This window comes from Biomphalaria glabrata, chromosome 11, assembly GCF_947242115.1.
Source record: "Biomphalaria glabrata chromosome 11, xgBioGlab47.1, whole genome shotgun sequence".
NCBI lineage: Eukaryota > Metazoa > Mollusca > Gastropoda > Planorbidae > Biomphalaria > Biomphalaria glabrata.
In genome coordinates this window covers 25,002,167-25,018,133 of record NC_074721.1, presented here as the reverse complement: position 1 = coordinate 25,018,133, position 15,967 = coordinate 25,002,167, and the positions used below count along the sequence as shown (strand labels likewise).

Below are 15,967 nucleotides of genomic sequence, written 5' to 3'. Positions count from 1 at the left end.
AGAAAGTGCGCACTGGACGGAGCACGATGTTTACATAAGGATGAAGAGAACGGAGCTCCGCCTAACTTATGAAGAGGCTGTGCTCAAAGCAGATTATTACTTAGTGTTTGTGATGTGCTCGTGTGAATAAACATCTGTATATCGTTGAGTCACCTCCCTTAAGTTATGGCGCCTGAGTTGATCTTTATAGTGCTTACGGGGAGGGGGGGGGCACCTCTGTTATCCGTTCTAAGACTAAGACTGCTTTATTGATCCTTATGGAAATTTTTTGTGATTTCAAGGACTCTTTCTCATATAAAGACAACACAACAGAAAAATACACATAAAATAGACAGACACAGCATAAAGAGTTCAGTCAGCGACTACACACAGGCGTCTTGGTCCTTTTCATGTTTCCTGATCAACGAGTGGCGTTGATATAATCTGACCGAGTAAGGTACGAACGAGTTTTTGTACCGCTCAGTTCTAGTCTTGATTGACAGTAGTCGCCCACTTCACGACGACTTGACGTAGTTATGATGGAGCGGGTGGCTGTTGTCATCACTTGATGCCCCGTGCGGCCCGCACCACCATCACATGGCTAGCTACGCCACTTACGTAATCATCATCTTTTTTTTTTTTTTAGTAACGTCTGTATTTTATAAGATAAGATAAGAACACTGCAGGACGGTAAGGAATAGGTTCGGGTAGAGTTCTAATAGGAGATCCTTAAGAGGACAGTGCGGAGCGCATACCACACAAACAGACAACTATCATATAGGAATATTAATTGTATTCTAAGCCAGATCTTTAAAGGAAATAATTTAGATCCAAAACAAAAGAAGCTCAGTGTCGAGTCTAGGTATTATTACAAAAAAAGGAGGATTCGCTATTATGCTTTAAAACGAGTTAGAGTTGTGTTTTTTTTTAGTCCCGGCTGTCTGATAAACGCGGATCCATGGGCGGGCATTGGGGACCGCCTTTGAGTTTGTGTGAAACACAAACGTATTTTGTAATCTTGTTTCTATTGATTCTTGTGTTGTCATGTAAAAGAAATAAGTTTAAGCTTATTTCGAGATTGGGTGTGGGAGAAATAACAAGTACAAACTTTTTACCAGACAGACAAAGTGAGTTAATATAAGCTTTGTAAAGAATATATATATATATATATTTAACATTCTCTCTTCTGGGTCACTTATTCTTGCGTTCCTCTATGCGGACGTCAGAAATGGATGACCCGTTTTTTTAAAAGAAAAAAAAAGGTTAGAAACGGGTTACGTGTGTGGGTGGAGAAAAAAGAGAAGCTTTTGGAGAGTGGGAGCGCAAGGCGCGCATGTGTAAGATACTCATTGATCATCTGAATTCACACAACGTGGAGAGCAATCGATATGGCGAAAACATTTGGCATTGTGTGAACAAGGAATGCCTTGACTATGTTACAAAGGTCAGTTATGTATCTGTTCATAGGTTTAGTTAAGTCTTCACATTATATAAATATAGACTGCATGAAACGATATTATTGATTTTAGAGATTAGTTTATATTCTAGTCGGCGCTGTTATGAATTATGAAATGGCCTACAGGTTTTACTCAGTGACACAAACAGTAGGCCTACATTCCTTTACGGTAGTCATGTGACATTATAAATCTAGTGATGACTGGAATCCTTCAAAAAGAAGTTAAGGCGATATAAGTTTACTGCAGCTATATGAGACTTAGAACGAGGCAGATTTTCAATTCTAATAATAGAGAGATGACAAACTGCTGCCTATTTAGGATTGCGGATATTTTAAATTGCATCATATTAAATTTCGATCATTAATAAAATAAAACTAATGTTTGCTTCCGGTTTCGGATCGTTAATGAACGTTACGTAGCCTAGTTTTCTATGTTTTTTTACTATCGATGTGACCTTTTTAATTCTGACTCTATGATAATGTAGCCGATGTGGTTAGTTTTGTGTATGATGTTGACAGGAAATAATGATAAGCTAGGCCTACAACAAAATTTCTTTCCACATCAAGCAGATAATGGGAAGAAGACTTTAAATTATGTTTTCATACAATATTACTGCTGGCTTGACAAGAAGAAGGAGAAGAATGGTAACGTACGAGACTTGCTTCAGTGATATAAAAAAAAAAACAACAGGCGTAACCGTTAAGCAAGACTCTAGTTAATCAATATTTATAGATAATGTAGAACAGCGGTCCTCAACCTTTTATGCTCGGCGACCCCTTTTTACAATCCCACTCTGCCGCGACCCCCACCCACACAGCAATACAAGAATAGACAATAACAATCCATATTTTCGATGGTCTTAGGCGACCCCTGGCAAACCGCCAATCGACCCCCAAGGGGTCGCGACCCACAGGTTGAGAATCCCTGGTGTAGAAGAACAAAGTAAAGCAACTTTTTTTTTTCTAAACCATCATGACACAAATGTAATATCAATGTGGGTTTTTGTTCTGAATAGAGACAAATCAGTAGATAGCTAACATTTGGGGGCTATTCGGTATGCTGAGTACGGATGTATTGCTATGGTAGGCCTAGGTATTTGAGAAGAAATAAACAATTTGGTGCATTTTTTAGCACTGCAAAATACAATGTTCAATCTTTTCCCTTTGTTTCACAGATGAATTTTTAACGTCCACTGAAAATGGAAATCCACTATTAATTTTGTGTATGTCCATCCGTCACGCTTAAATCTCAGAAACTATAAAATATATTGAAAATCCAATTCCGTCATATTTAGCTTGCAAAGTTTAGATGCAACCGCTACGTTTTGTCTTCTGAAAATGAAAAATGTTTTCAAAATGAATTATGCAAGCCTTTTTTTTTAAAATAAACTACACCACATTGAAAACTGTAGCCTACACAAAAGTAAGGGATGTTATATTGAGAAAGGGAAATGATTATTGAACCACTTCTTTTTGTTATTATTATTATTCAGCGAAACAGCCAGCATTATTATTAGGCTATATCTCAGCCAATTTTTGGCATCCTCGAGAATCACTTCTTTAGGACTTTCAATTGTATAGTTCTTAAGAATGACACAGTTTTGATTTGTGCGACCCCCTTCCTTTTTTTTTCTTTTTGCATCCCTAAATCGAATGCACTGTTTTCAATACCGCACACTTTTTTTTTTATCATCAGTTGCAGGCCTAAGAAAAGGTTATATAGATCTAGTTCTAGATATATTTTTTACTGGCTGAAGTTTAAATAGTTGGTATGTATGTTTATTTTGCTGTTAAATTTACCAATAAAACGGCCCGTATTACAACGCTCCCCCACGCCAACACAATTTTCTAGCCCTCAAATTCTGTCTTTTTTTTTTCTATCATCCTACAATCCCCTATTATAGAGTATGCTCAAACACATCTTAGGCCAATCAGTTGTAGCCAGGGGCGGCCTTATCAGTGTGCGGGGCCCTGGGCGAGCGTCATGTGCGGGGCCCTTAGCCGTAAGGGTAGACTATATACCGTACCACATCACGCTAATGGGCTAATCCGTCTCTTACGCTGTAACAATAACAATATCTCTAAGCTGTGAGCCTTATTTTTGCTACAAAACATAGAACATATTGGCCGCTTTACATTATATACTGTATTGGTCTACTATTGGCCGCTTTACATTATATACTGTATTGGTCAACCTGTTGAGTTTGTGCGACAATTTGGTTCACTTATTCAGACTCGCCATATTTATTGTTACTCCCTGTAAGTCCTTAATGTATACGTACCAATTCGTTTTATACTGTAATGCGACATAATAATGCTGTATGACACTTTTAAAAATTACTGAACATTTAATGAGTTTTAAAAAGTAACAGCATCTAAAAGTTATAAATGAAATAGGAAATTGTTATCTATGGGTTTTAAGTGTTTGGGGATGCCCTGTGATACTGTTTATATCTGAACATAGTATAGGGGCCTACGTTTATGAAGTTAAATACTGCAAGAATCTGACCTTCCCATGCGGTCCTAGAACGTATCACCAGCGAAAGTCAAGAAAGTTTATTATTCATTTGAAAAAATCAATTTTTCAAAATTTGTATTTATGTTACTAAAAATATTATATGCAAAGAGTAGTTCAAACTTTATCACAACGCATTTTCCTAATAAAATTCGATTGGACGTCGATGTTTATAAACGAAATAAACGATTTAGATTGGTTGCTTCCACCTAGGTGTTTTTATTGATGCCAAGGTGAACTGTTAAACGATGATAGCCTCTTAGAAACGGCAAGTCATTAGATACTGTCTTTACCGAAACTGAACGAAATTTCGAAACCAAAAAATGTTTAGGCTACATGGTAATTGATATTATAAAGATACTGGGAAACTATTGAGTAACAAAAAGTCCTAGTTTATGAGAACTGATTTGGTTTTCGATTGCGTGGCCCCTCTCAGGCGCGGGGTGTGAGGAGGTTGCCGCTACTGGTTGCCTCCCTTATATACACACCCTATGTTCAAATGCAACACCCCTTCCCGCGGAACAGTTTGAAGGAAATCACTCTTCACAACTTACTCCACTCTTGACATAGAGATCTATTTATTTGTATTCCGCCAGTCATAGATCTAGATCTAGAGAGGCACCTTGTTTAGAGTAACCCATATTCACAAACCATATTATACCCCCTCTCAGAAAAAAAAAAATAGGAACACACTTGGACTTTTAATATAGGCCTACCCTTACTTTGAGTGTTACAATAGGGTTTGTTGGACTAGTCCGTTTCGTTTCTTTGATTAAAAAGTATTGGGCCGGAAGTCGCCTTTTTCCCTATATATCTTTGTATTTTTCAGTTCTCTTTTTAAATTAAACTGACATTATTATGCTATAATTTTAAGTGTACCTGATAGAGAAAAAAATTCTGCACAAAAATACGGGTAGTTGGGATAAAACCCGATAGAGGCTATAAAAAGAGTGTTGTTTTTTTAGGACTAGCTTATTTCATGTACCCGGCATTTTCCGATACACAATTTCATACACAAAATAATTGTTGAAAAAATTGTAGTGATTTTAAACTTTAAATGATTACTTAAAATGGTGTTACTCTAATCAATTTCGAATATTATTTTGTGATGAATGTCACTGTTTATTTTGTGTCTGTACTAGTTTCTTAAATTTTTCTTGAGTAAAGGGGTCGTTTTTCTCCTAATGGGTAGCCTATACCTGATTTCTCCAAGCAGCCTTTGTAAAATATTGGTCCTAAATAATGCTATGTTTATAAACGAAAAATCGCATGGCTGCATTATGATGAATGTACGTGTTAGTTCAATATATGTTATATTACTAGGTAACTATAAATAACCGCATAAATAGACGTAAGTTGTTTTTTTTTTCTGTTAGATAAAGTCATATGGCACATTTTTTTTTATATCCTAATTCTAAAAAGGAATAATAATAGAATTATACAGTAAAAATAATCACTAAGTTTTTCTTTTAATAGTTTTCAAAGTCTAACTGAGTTTGTGTTTTTGCAGATGTACACAAGCTACACTATGAGTCAGTCCATCTCTTCTAATTGTTTAGAAATGAGTGTAAAAATGTAGGCATCGATATTTTTAGCCTGAATTTAAGAAGTTACAAACTTCAAACAACTAATATATTGCCTCTTCCATAAAACTTTGTACTTAAAAAATAAATTTATCCAATGCTCGAAATCCTGCTTGTATACTTAGGCCCTATTTAAATCGATCCGGTATCAATGTATTAAGTAGCAATAACCCCGCAAAAAAAACGGCACCTTTTTTCAATGTCGGGAAAATGATTAGGGCCTACTTTTCTTGTAATTCAACGTTAATTGTTAATGTATTATTAGTTGAAAGTTAGGCAATCTATCACTGAGTACCGGAGCCTCTTTTTATTTTTACAAAAAAAAAAAAGCACTTTATATACTTTCAGCCGACATGCCGTATTATTAAAAACACCTCTATGTGAACTTCTCAATCATCCAGAGTCTTAGACAGTCATTATTTTAGACTAGATTTAAGTAGAGTCTAGACCTAGATTTAGTAGGCCTATTATTATAAAAAAAAATTAATTAAATAATCAGTCATTATAGACATCATTCGCAATTTTATTATTAGGTCTAGGCATTGAAAAGTAAATCTATTAATAAACTATAATAGATCTAAGTCTAAGTACTAACTTATTAAATAAGTCATTATAAGTAGAAGTATTATAATGAATATTGTATAGATCTAGATTGACTAGATTATAGATAGATCTATAGATAGATCTCTAGTTTAGTAGATTAAGTATAGAGTATAGTAAACGTATAACAGTATTTTTAGATCTATGTCTTATGTCTATATCTAATAATCTAATAATTAAAAAACTTTATTAATATCTAAACTTTTTTCTAATAAAAACTGACTATAGGCATAGCATAGGCTAGACTAGGCAATCTAGTCTCAAGATAGAATCTATACTATTACTAGATATATTCGATTTTTATATATAGATCTAGACTAATATTAGATTATAGATCTAAATATACTAATGGAGAGATGATATGAGGTGTTAGCTAATAGCGTTGCACAAGAAACAAACCTGGATTTTTCTAAACTCTAATACTTGGTATGTAATAGTAAGCAGCACCTACCTAAATAAATCGTAACTAGCAATCAAAAACCTATATTTATTTTAGTATATATAGGTCTGTGGTTTTATTTTATATAGCCTTCGTAACTTCTTCTATAGAGAAATGACTTTTGTAATTTCTTTTACTGAAAATTGGGCTATTCGCGTCTGACACATATATAATTTTTATGTTCAGCAACAAACCCTATTGAAAATCATAGAAAATGGTATTGCATTATTTCTAAACTTTGAAAACTAAAGATCATTACTTTTTTAAGACATGGATTTTCCTAGATTCGGGCGACTTCCCTTACAGCTTGAAAAAGAGTTAAGTACATAAACAATCTATCCATCCATCTATCTATACATACATATCTAGGCCTATCTATCTATATATATATATATCCATCTCTCTCTCTCTCTCTCTCTCTCTCTCTCTCTCTCTATATATATATATATATATATATATATATATATATATATAGAGAGAGAGAGAGAGAGAGAGAGAGAGAGAGAGAGAGAGAGAGATAGATAGATAGATAGATAGATAGATAGATAGATAGATAGATAGATAGATAGATAGATAGATAGATAGATAGATAGATAGATAGATAGATAGATATAGCACGGGATAGTCGCTTCGGCTTTGGCCGAATATGCGTCAATTTTTCACTATTCGGCTTCGCCGAATATCACTGCCAGATAGTAAATAGTACATCGTAGTACCTATATTTCTATTAATTGTGTTAGGTGCCTCCGCGTTAAGTCTTTTCAACATAAGTCAAACGGAGGTAACACTTAAATACCGAAACAACGCAGGCGAAAGGCCAAAACCAACACTATAACGGTAGTCGACGCTGGTAAACGAGTCCAATAAGAAGTTTAATACTTAGTGAAGGGAACTGTCGAATGACGTCAAACTAAATCTCTATGTCAATAAAACCCGCCAATATTCATAAAGTGGAAATGATTCAGTAATGTCAGTTCTGAAATACATTAACGTTTATGTGCTTTTAGTGCTATGACTATGCACCATCTTTTAATACAAAGACAAGGCGCATTAATCTAAATAGAAATAAAACTTTACATTTTAAATGTGGTATTCCTGAACTAGTCACGCTGACCAGACGTCTGTCTAGATGTGCGGGTAGAGATGAACAACCCCCACCTTCTTTTTTTGTTTAGTCCATAACATTTCAATATGTTGACAGTGTCTAGAAGTCACACCTTATGAGGGATCTGAGTTTTTTTACTTGGAGAAGAATCTGTGAAGTCAGTCCGGAGCAAAGCTAGGTTTTTGGACAGTCAGTGTTAATGTTGTTGCCAATTGTGATGCATTTAAAATTAAACTGTTACTGATACTTTGGAGCCCTGAGTTGTGAGGTTCTTTAAGTTCGTTGTGTCGTGTGGTGCAGTTTGAAGAGAGCCTGGATAGTAGGAGAAACGTAACAACTGGTGTCTGAAGTGGGAAGTTCAGCAAGGACCTGTGCTGTAAATCAGTGTTACGATTTTCTCTACCAGGCCTTCTGTAAACACTGCTAAACAACAACACAGCACATCTAACACAAGTACTTGACAATAAGAGTTTCAATAAATAGTGTGGCGGTTTAATTTACAAATACATCAACAACAGCTAATAAACACAATTGGCTACACTAACGTCAAATGCTTTGCTACACAACAGAACTGCCTACTAAACACTATAAGTCTCTCTAGCTCCTACAGCTACATTCTCGAGGACTCACAAGGTACCGTGCAGTCCTTACTGCCTTGCTGTCCTGGACTCAACTGTCCTTTCTTATACACTGTCTCTCGAAAGTCAAGGCTCTTGATCACATGACCACAACACGGTTCATACTTGCGTTCACTAGCAGTACTGTCCCTCGTCTATCGACAGCCGTTGACCTGTGTGATTGGCCTGAGTCATGTGTGTCAGTAGGCCGCACACACATTACCCCTTTCAGTCCGCCACTGGAGTTACTACAATATGTTGAAACTGTCTATAAGTCACACCTTATGAGGGAACTGAGTTTGTTTACTTAGAGAAGAATCTTTATTAGGGGGGAGGGGCTGGACTTCAAGCCACACCTCTGCACGGGTAACAAGGGTAGAGATGAACCAACTCCCACCCCTTTTGATTTGTTTAGTCCATCACATTGAGTTCATTGATAGACATGTAACCACAAGGCAAAGACGATGGACGTAGGTATTCTCTAGAGCAGGGGTGGGCAAATTACGGCCTGCGGGCCACATGCGGCCCGCCGAAGTGTTTTATGCGGCCCGCCGAAGCCTAAAGAGATCAGATGTTCCCACACATTACACATATAAAAATGCAAAAATATTTAAATAAATAATTGTAAATATCTATAGATCTAGAAATTATTGAAACTTCTTCTGATTCTTATCACTTATCACGAAGTGGCTAAAGAAACATTGTCTTTAAACGTCATTCTAAAACGTTTAAAGTAAGCGAAGATTATTTAAAATGGCAATATTTCGAAACATTCAGTCAAAGACAAACACAGGCCAGTATTTATTCAATTCTATCAAAAACTGTGTTGAAAGTGTTGGGTCGGCTTGTATAAGATGGAAAGTGTAACAACTAATGGAGCTCGTGCTTTGACTAAGAAAAACAGGCTTTTTAATAAAATAAAGCATTGAATATCAAATATATTGTTGAAATCGATTTCTCAATGATCTTATTATAGACACAGGGCCAGCCTTAGGCATAGACAAACTGCTTAGGGTCCCCAATTGGTGAGGGCCTTGCACTAAATACTGTTTTATTATTTAAAGAAGAAATAGAGACACTTGTCCTCAATGTTATTGTTGAAGAACAATAGGTTTTTAATAAATTGAATATTTTACTGTTGTCACTTTGCCAAGGGCTTCCAATTATCTGCCGGCCATAACTGGCAGTTCCGAGAAGTACTTGACGATTTGGAAACAAAACATTCCGATGTTCGGTTACATCCGCTGGACTAGAAGAATATGGAATCTCAAGGAAGAAATAGTTAGGTTCATTGAAGGACATTGACTGTGTTACTAATATTTCTAACGAAGACAGACTTCATGCTTATCATTGGAGACATTGCAGTGTTTTGTTTGCAAATGAAATGTATCTGCATCTTAAATTTTTTCAAACAAAGTTTTTCTACTTCTCGAGCCAGCGGTGAAATCGGGTCTTATCATTTTCCTTAGCTGAAAGGTGAAACTATTTCTAGTGAAATGGTTGAAAGTAAAAGACTTATTTTGGATTCCTTTATTGTGGAATTTGAAAATAAATTTTAAGAATTGAAACTAGTTTTTATACCATCAGCTCACCATTTAATGCAGAAGCTGATTTAGCTCCAGATGACATACCTCCAAGCAAAATGTGACATGAACGAGAAATGCCAGTGAGTTCTTTCACAGAAGTTTCATGACTGTCAGAAGCTGTATTCCCATACTTAAGAAAGTTTTGCTGCGAAGCTTTCACATTATTCTGAACCTGATTCATCTGTGAACACGCTTTATTTCGTTTGTTTGAAAATTATCAAGTGTTATAACAGGCCGATGCTCACTGACTGTAATTTGACAGCAGTCGCAAAAACAAAACAAATAGTAAGCTAGTTCTACAGTTACAGATGCACGGATGTAAACATTTAAATGCTTCACATTAAGTACAATTGTACATTTGTGGTGAAATGTTGTGATGTAAAAAGACAATAACAAAATTTAAAAAACTATTCGTAAAATTAGTTCAAGAAATTGCTAACTTTTTTTGTAATTCCTCAATTGGGAGTAAAAGTTACAATTACTAATCTGAATTAGCGGCTGGACTTCAAGCCACACCTCTACATGGGTAACCGGACAATGAGTTTGCTTATTTGGAGAAAAATCTCAATCACGTGGCTGGACCACATGCCACACCTCTTCACGAATGGCTAGTTTGCTTACTTGGGTATAAAAATTATTCCTGCGTTAATTATGTTGATTTGATAAAGATATTCTTAATATTTTGAGAGTGTCAAGTAACTCTTTGTTATAACTGTTTTTACTTGTTATTACTGTAATAACAAGTAGTAACTCCAGTGGCGGACTGAAAGGGGTAATGTGTGTGCGGCCTACTGACACACATGACTCAGGCCAATCACACAGGTCAACGGCTGTCGATAGACAAGGGACAGTACTGCGTACTTAGCCACTGTGTATCAGGCCAGAACGACTTTTTACACACCTGACACCCATAGGCTTAATTTCGTGCCCTTTTATTACAGAAACCACGATAAAATCAGTTGGCCTAATAATTAAGGAAGATGTTTCTTACATACTTTGCAAAAATAAAATAAAACAAAGAACAAAGGGGTTTCATATCGCCTGGTCCCATGACTAATGATCAATATTGGCCAGCCCTACACTGCAATTTTGTTAAAAAATGCTGAAAAAAATTTAAAAGTTTTCTTAAAACATCCTAAACGTCATATCAAACTTTATATTAACTTCAAAACATTAACCCGTGTTTTCACCTAGAGTCAGTGTAAGTGTAACTGCTTTCAATATGTTGATTGTAATGTGGTGACGGTTGGATCCCATACTCCCAGTCTTTCTTTTGTTTTGTACTATATGCTCATTAATAGTCTTGTTGATAGTATTACCTTTTTTTTTCTGCTTTTTATTTTAAATTAGTAACTTTATATTTTATTTTTTTCCATTACCAGAAATCTAGATTTAGACTTAAAATAGATATTAAACAATAAAAAGAAAATCCTATTCTGTTTGTTACTTAGGAAAACATTAAAGATGTTGACTTTTTAGCTACTTATCGTAATAGAATTGGGAGGAGGGTTATAACACACACACAAATTAAGATATAGCGATAATTACATTTATCATGGAATAGTGTCTTTCACTTGAATGGCTGCCTTTTCGTAAGGTATGTGCACTGGACAGTATTTCGGATGGTCTAGATGGTCTCGGGTTTATACCCTGACACAGCATCAATGTTATTTGTTTTCCAACCGTATCGTCAAAAAAAAAAAGGCCTATTAACGGCTTCACTTCACCAACAAGCTTGTCAAACCTACAGACAACATGAACGACTGAGAACGGTGGATGGTATCAACAAGGAGCACATTGAAGAAGTTGACACTGACTGACTGAAAGAAATTCATCGCCTAGTGAATGTTAGTTTTAACTTTAGCATGCAACAACCTTTCATTTAGTGGTCATAGCGAAGAGTATCGTTTATCTGACACAAGTAACAACGACGATGTCTTAGCAGTACATACATTCTTAATAAAACAAACAAAAAAAACACAACCCCCTTAACTCGACCCACAGATTCAAAACGAGATAATAGACCCGTTGGGCAATACAATTTTAGCAAAACATCTAAAGGAGATTCAATCTGACAGCACTCAAATAGAATAAAAATTTATTAAATTAACATTATTTTCTGAAAATTTTTTGTGAACTCCGATGACGAACTACCTAAAGAAATTGCAATCAGATAGTCATTAGTAGGTTTTCATATTTACGAGAACCAGAAGTCTGAAGGATTCACTGAACAAATATTCTTAATTACTTAATTAATAAAATATCACCATCTTTCTTCAAATTGCATACGATGCCAAGGCAATGATGGCTTTTCAATATGAGCGAAAAGTACAATAGCAATAGTACAATTTGGGCGCCTGGGAGGTTTGGTCTCTTTAGGGGCCCTTGCATTTTGACATTCGACATTCTGATATTAGATAAAGGCGCAATGTTTAATATTTGATTTCTTTGTCACACAAAATATTTGTCATTGGGGGGGGGGGGGTCATCAACATATTCTTGAACCCGGGCCAACGGGTACCTTGCTACTGAGTAGGATGAACGTTGTTCTCTAAGTGTGTAACCATCAGTTTTAGAGGAGAGAGATGTTAATCTTTTTTGCAACTTTGTAAATTTGTTCTTATCAGTGTTTTTTTTTTGATAATCAAAGGGACTGTAATACATTCATTTAGATTAAGACGTGTGTAGAGAACCATGATTATGTTGGAAAATAGTTTGCCTACATAGCCACTAACAATTGCCCCGCGTCAGAACAGAAAGCATTTTTATTTCTAGTCCGATTCGTTAAGGTTTCCCGAATCAACAACAACAAAACAAACAAACGATTTCTCTGATTGAACCATGCCATATATCATGCGCGATTGTCTGGCTATTAGACTATTAGCTTTGCTGTTTTGTCAACATGTTGCTTCCCCCGCAAAATACTAATTAGAGATGGATGACTAATTGTGAAATGTGAAATTCTAAAGTTTTATCCTTCTGGCTTAGCCCCAAACTGAATCTTGGATTCTGAACATTGTTCTTTGTTTTTCGCCTTTTTTTTTTGTCTTTTCTTCGCCTGAACTGTTCCACTGGAAGCATTGCATTAGAAAACCTAAGGGGACATTTGCAAAGCAATTATGTGGCATTAAAAGATATTACAACGTTTGATTTCTACGCTGAAAATGTAGATCTGGCTCTGGTAGACAATTTGTTTGATGTTATTGAAACGTTTCCTATGGTTGACCTCAGCTGATTTCTTGCAATGACTGTATAACTTGATCTCATAGTCATACAATAAAGTGTACATAATGATCAATTTGGCTTCTTGCACAAAAAAAGTTGTTGTACCTTTCCATTTCTGCTAGGTCTAAGAGATAATGGCAATTCGGCCGTTTTTCTAAACTCCATCTATAATGAATATGTGTAGGCAGTGACCTCCCTAGAGTCGGTGTCACCCGGTGCGGTAATCTCTGGTGTCATCTTGTGTTTTGTTTTTTTTTGTCAGTATTCTCTGCAGACAATGTCTTTCAAAACTGCACTCTTTACCGAGAGGCCCGAACAAGACACTGGCCCCAAAACACCCAATAGAAAGAAAACTATATGCAGAGCTCCCTGATTTGGAAACCACTGCGCAGTTCATCTCATATATTGGTCTCGTTGTCTGAACGCCCCAACATAAACATCAGAACGATGTAAAAGAATAAGTTTATTTTGTTTCTTTATGTTGAACAATAAAACTGTAAGCCAATTAATTTATTGGTTACAAAATAGTTTTCGATTCTATTTTAAAATGTCGCTTTTAACATTTTATTAAAAGTTATTACATAAATTTAAATTGTACAATTATTGAATGCGCAATGCTGGACTAATGCGTTTCGTTTCTTTGATTAAAAACTAGAATCATAAATTGGGCCGGAAGTACCTTTTTCCTTATATTTTTCTTTTGCATTTTTCATTTCTCTTTTTAAATGAACCTGGCATTATTTTGCTATAATCATAGACATAAATAAATATAGACTGGCCGATTAAAGAGTTTTATGAAACGAAAATTTGTGACTTGCAATTTTGTGTACTTTATTATATAGCATTTATGGGCAGTATAAACGTTAAGTATTCATGTCTATTTCAGCCACACACTAATATATATTGTAAATAAGGAGGCAGTGTAGTTTTGTTTAATCTCTAAGAATCTCATGCAATTTTCATAATTCGGAAATCCGAATACAATAGATATTTATGTTTTCAAGTTACATGAAGTTACTTCCTTCGACCAGTCTATATTTATTTATGTCTATGGCTATAATAGATAGAGAAAAAAATTCTGCACAAAAATACGGGTAGTTGGGATAAAACCCGATAGAGGCTATAAAAAGAGAAGACCTGAAACTAGTGTGTGAAACTACACATTTACAGTAGGCCTACCTTATTTGATGAAACTTTTACCCAAGGTCTGTGTGGATTTTTTTTAGGACTAGCTTACTTAAAGTACCTGGCATTTTCCGATACACAATTTCACACACAAAAATGATTGTAGAAATATAAATTGTGATTTTAAAACTTTTAATGATTTTTTAAAATGTGTTTATACTATAATCAGTTGTGAATATTCGTTTCTTATTTTGTGTCTGTTTTAATTTCTTAATTATTTCTTGAGTTAAGGGGTCATGTTTTCTCCTGACGTTTATACATGGTTTCTCTTATCATTCGTTGTGAGACATTGGTCCAAAATAATACTAAGCTTATAAATTAAAAAAAAAATCGCATGTGAATATATGAAAGAACTTGTTTTAGATGAAGTCCATTAGTTATAGTTGCTTTGAAAAATAGATCTCACACATGCCATGGGCCTTGTCATAATAGTTATAGATTTATCAAATCTAGTTATAATCTGTAATCTATATAGGCCCTAATCATAAATACTCACGTTGAATTCAAATTGTGACTATAGAATCAGTATAGATCTACTTCTAGAATTAATATCTAGGTTATAAATATAGTAGAAACAGAATCTAAGATAATCAGAATTTACTGGTACTCTAGGCATGAGCAACAATTAAGTCCTACCCATAAAATGCCATTTTCTGCTATACCGATGGGTCGGTATTGAGGGACACCGATAGATCTGGGTATGGGGCCCTTATAGTCTACCCAGACCGGATAGAACCAGATCGGCTCTCTGGCCCATGCGGCTACGCTGCATGCTCCATGGACGCCGAGCTAACAGGGATAACTCGGGCGTTCGAGGCTATTAGAGCTCGAATGACCCAACATGAAACTGGTGCCACTACTCTCGCTCCAGTCTCCTAGATATGGGTGGCGGTGGGTCGCCCGTAATAGAAGAGGCAGTCGGCGCCGCAGATAACATCCGCCGAGCTATTGGAGCTGTCGTTTTCATGCAGTGGGCGCCCTCACATTGCGGCGTGAGGGGCAATGAAACGACAGACGCCCTCGCAAGGGAGGGTGCTTTGGCAGCCACATACCTCGAAGCACCAAGCACGTTTTTACAAGCAATGGCACAAATCCGAGCACTCATTCATGAAATGTGGTTAAAGTCCTGGGAGGAATCCGATAGAGCGTAGTTTCTGGCAGCACATGCGTCACCCAGATCGCGACGATCCATGGTGGCGACTGAGGAGGTCAGAGCAGACAATTATTGCGCAGTGTAGGACGGAACACTATCCTATTGAGGCATATTTTGCACGGTTCCGTCCGAACTTTGACTCCTGATGTCGTCACTGTGGAGAGAGCGTCGAAACAGTGTCGCACGTCTTATACGAGTGTCCCCAGCTCAGCGAACTAAGGGGGGACGTGTCTGAGCAGTCACTCGACTTGTATGATAGCTATGAGGCATTACGCCGAACGGCCCAATTTCTTGCCAGAGCACTACGGGAGGATTGAGTCTGTTTTTTCAATAGGAGCTCATCTCAGGTACTCTAGGCAGTCTAGATCTAGAGTCTTAGACATTCTTGATTTTAGACTAGATTTAAGTCTAGTATACTATATAAAACTATATATACGCTGCCTTCGTGGACCTCACCAAGGCTTTCGACACGGTCAATTGTTAATTGAGGATTTTGGCCAGGCTCAGATGCCCAACTACGCTCC

At 36.2% G+C, this 15,967-nt stretch overlaps 1 protein-coding gene across 1 annotated transcript in view; it reads left to right on the top strand.

Annotated features, from left to right (window-relative positions):
• The first annotated feature begins 1,178 nt into the window (after positions 1–1,178).
• The window catches only part of LOC106070570 (tripartite motif-containing protein 2-like), a 29,888-nt gene continuing 15,099 nt past the window's right edge, over positions 1,179–15,967 (top strand). Inside the window, exon 1 of the mRNA XM_056004765.1 lies at positions 1,179–1,423. The gene's annotated coding sequence lies outside the window, so the exon portion shown is untranslated. The remainder of the gene's footprint in view (positions 1,424–15,967) is intronic.